The sequence below is a fragment of the Tiliqua scincoides genome, chromosome 3 (assembly GCF_035046505.1).
Source record: "Tiliqua scincoides isolate rTilSci1 chromosome 3, rTilSci1.hap2, whole genome shotgun sequence".
NCBI lineage: Eukaryota > Metazoa > Chordata > Lepidosauria > Squamata > Scincidae > Tiliqua > Tiliqua scincoides.
The window spans coordinates 94,503,594-94,507,907 of record NC_089823.1 but is presented as its reverse complement, the minus strand read 5'-3'; positions in this window follow the sequence as shown (position 1 = coordinate 94,507,907).

Genomic DNA, 4,314 nt, shown 5'->3' with positions numbered 1-4,314 from the left:
GTCATGTGGCCCTGCTGTAACAGTACTGGTTCGGATTGGGCTGCCTGTTGCATATTTTTAGGCAGTCTGCACTTGCTGGGGGGCCCAAACCTGCTCTCGGCAGCCCTGGGCATCACACATAATAACCTTTGAAAACATACGTCCATGCCTCATGCGGTGGATCAAAGTAGCAAACCATACACTGTTTAGCAGAACGTATTTTTCTTCCAGGTACAAAATATATCACATTCATTGGTAATAAACCCTGAGCCAAGAGCCATTTTGAGGGGAAACTGAGCATGACTAAGGGGTAACAGTTTCACATTTATTGCATCAAAAACTGATCACTTGGAAAGGCCCTATGTCAGCTTTCAGACAAGGAAAAATGGCAAGCAAATGTTCAGGTTATCCAGCTGCCATGGTCTTTTTTTTGTGGACTTCTGGCTTCCAGAATCCAGAGATGTGCAGCTGACACTTATGAAATTTTCTAACTCTTATGATTCATTTTCCTAGGACAGTTCCTGTTTCCTGATTACTGCCCCTAGTAAATTGCTGTTCATATTTTGTCCCAAAGTTTGCCTTTTGGAGATAGCTTTGTAAAATGTTAAGTATAAGTTGTCAAGATTCATATTCACCAGTGTTCAGCTCCCTCCATAAGGTCTCTAGAGAAAGAGGGGTGGATGCGTCTAATCTCTAATTCATGTGCAAATAATGCATGAACATGAGCACAACACCCTAGGAGAAGGGATAAAGGGGGTAATTTTTACCTGGGCCCAGGATCAAAAAGGGGACCCAGGAGCCAAAGGAGGGGGGCCCAGAAATTTCCTGGAATCTTACATTTTCCTATCTACTCAGACTTGTTGCCTGCATGGGATGCTGGGGATACTACCATGAGTGTGAGGCTGCAGCTATTGCAGCTACTGGCAAGCCATATACACTGGGCCGAGGAATACATACATACATACATACATGACACTCCTTAACACAGTGTCAGATCTGGGAGGAAACCGAACTGCTACAGTAGCTCTTTGGCTTGTGGATCTGCTTACCATGAAGGAGTGTATAGGAGCTCAGGGACATAGCTGCAAGACTACAGCTGCTGCAGAAGCAAGTTTTGGTATGCACAAGACACTTTTCATTCTAGTGTGATCCTAAATATGATGATGCTAATTTTCTGCATGATTTTCTATATTTAAAAAAGATTTTAAAGAGACTTAGGAGTGTGTTTGGTTTTCCATATTACTGTATCTAGCTGTCAATGCCATATGGACAGGTAGACCTGGGCTCCAAAGACTTTTCCAGCTGTCTCCACCCTCTCCCCACTCTGTTTCACCTCTCCCCCTTTTCAAACGGCCCCTAAAGAAACTTTGTACCCCCTGATAACATTTCTCTTAGAGACCCTGATAACACCTCGCTAATGGGTATGGGCTTCCATTTCACAGAGTTCAGAGGTATATTTTGAACTGTAATAATGGGTTATAATAGCATGTTATTAGATAATTGTGTTTTTCTAAGATTACTGTAACCAAAAGAGAAAACACTTGGCTTTTAAGTCAGCGGAAAATAGATTGTTGCAAAGTAAATAAATACAGCACGCAGCAGAGTAAGTAAAGCTTTCAGCAATGCATAGTGGAAGTGGGGGGCTGGGCTGGGCTTGGGCAGTGATCTTTGTGATTAGGTGTGTTATGAATGTATTCCTACTTTGTGTGTGTGTAATGTTGGGGGGTATGATGATTGCAGACTTAAGAATAAACATGTGCTACAGGTTCTGAAACTCTAGGATTTATAAAAGCCAGATAATGCTTTTTGATTAATGGTTTCTAAGCACATTTCATGAATTTTTTTGCCTCTGTTCTGTGATTTTTCACAAAGCATTAATAGCTCTGAAATAAAAATGACATGCTGAAGGTCTACATGCCTATTAACTGCATTTTGGCACCCAATGTGTTAACCAAAGAAAAAATGCAAATATTATGATTAAATGAAGCTTCAATATGGTTAGTACAGCCCTCAAGGCCATACTGTGCTTTTCAATGCAGTCCCAGCATGGAACAAGTTGTCTAACTGTGGGTTAGACTGTAAACCTTTTTAATTTGGGACTGAGTTGGCTTCCTTTTAAAGCAGTTTGGCATAAATTAAAAAGATTGATTTACCTCTTTCAATCTTGCACACCCTCCCAATCTAGAAATCTGCTCCGCCTTTCCCAGCATCAAACACTAACTCTAGTGTGGTCTTAGCAAAAGCTTCAGAGGTTTTTGCCTGTTGTGTTGTGATGGAACAGCCAAAAGGGGACAGCGGCACAGAGGTAAGATAGCAGAACACCTTTTGATACTGTTAACAGCTCTTTGGTAAAATGGATTATTTCACAAGAGATATCATAGATTTAATCTTTCTGTTTGCAGCAGCCAAGGATGACTAATCTGAAAACAGTGAACAAGTCATAGTCCTAGACACAAGTGAGCATTGGTGGTATAACACTCTAGGAGCAATATTTAGCTTTGTTGGTTTAAATTCTTGTTACTGCTTTTTTCTTCCAAATCATTATTGCAGGGGTCATTTCAGCTATTTGTAAACTGTAATAGATCCAGAATAATCTATTATTTTGAACTTTTTTGTTGTTGACCGAGGGTGCAATTCTGAGTAGGCATGCCTAGAGTTGCAGTGTTAGTGTTTTTCAAAGTGTAAAGTGCTTTGAGTACCCTGGCAGATAGGTGGTATATAAATGCAGTAAATACATAAATATGCTTTAAAATGCAAACAATGCTAACAAAAAATTATATATATATATATATATATACCTTTCCAAGGCATTTCACAATACTAAAGCATCTGCAAGTCTAAAAATATTTTTAAAGAGTGAAAAGGGGGCAGAAACAACAGAAAAAGCAGAAAAAAAACTTTCCTCCAAAGGGGCATATAAAACCATCAAACCAACAGGCCAAAAGCCAGCTGGAAGAGGAAGGCAGAGAAGGGGCAAGAAATGCTCCTTGGGAGGAAGTTCCAAGGTCTAGTCTTCTTCATGTGCATATACTGTATTTTGATACTTACCAGAATTGTATTGTGACTGTCTGTTCAGAGATATGGAGGGCACTAAATTCCTTTCTCAATGTGTATACTGTATTCACCTTTTCAAGTGTGTATACAAGATAATCTAATCAGGACTGTGCTCTTGTCTTCCTGTTGAATTTTTTATGATCGGAAAGATTAAAGGGTGAATTCCCCTCCCCCCCAGCCTTTCAAGACATCCTTACAGCTATAGAGGTTATACTTACTGGTATTAGTGATTGTGAACATGTTAGTCCATGCTAATGGAATTGATGGCATTAAAATGGAAGAATTAATTTCTGATGGTATGAATTTCCTATCACTTCTACAATGATCTTGTGGCTTTGAAAGTTGGGATAGACATTGTAAAGTTACTTTTGGGTAAATTCACTTAGCTATAGGAAGAAAAAGCTCGTAGATTGTGACAATGCATTATAGTGATTGAATAACTGTTTTCAATGCAACACTGAAAGTTGTTTGTTTTTCATATGAACAAAACACAAATGGAACATTTTCTTTCTGTGGCTGCCAGCTTATGCAAGCTTACTTGGAAGTAAGATCTATTACTTACAAATAATTACATGTGTTTGAGAACTGTGGCAGAAAGGGGCAAAGTCCCAATGTATCACAGTGCCAAATACAGTTAATGATTTTTTAAGAAGCAAGTATTAGCTGGCAAATCTGGTAAAAGTGAGCGTATCTTCTGTGTTTATGCTTGCAATCTGTAGGTTTCTCTGGAGGGCATTAATTCCCTGTTTCAAAATGGCCAGATTCACTGAAGTCACTGCCAAATGCTTACTGACTTCCATGGATTAAGGTTACCCCCTTAAGCATACAGGAACTGACATCTTAGTGACTTTCAATAAGATATGTGCTCCTCAAACGCCTAAGGGTGAAATTATTCAAGCATTACAGTATTTCATAGTAGCAAATGACTTGCACCATGAAGGACAAAATTCATAACGAAGCACAGTAATTGACTTTATATATCTCCATGTAATTCACATAACAGAACCATTTTCTCCAACAACTCTGACGGAAAGTCCTTCTATCATTATAGAACATGGGTGGCCAAACTGCAGCTCAAGACCAGCGAGTGGCTCTTTGACATATAATGTACAGTTTGCAGAAATATGTTGGCTGGATTAAAACTGGGGTTTAATGTTCATGTTGAGTAAATATAGTTGAAAATTTAAATGCTTTTTATTGTGGCTCTCAGACTTCTGAAGTTTATTGTATGTGGCTCTTAAATTAAGCAAGTTTGGACACTTATTTAATTATAATATTAGA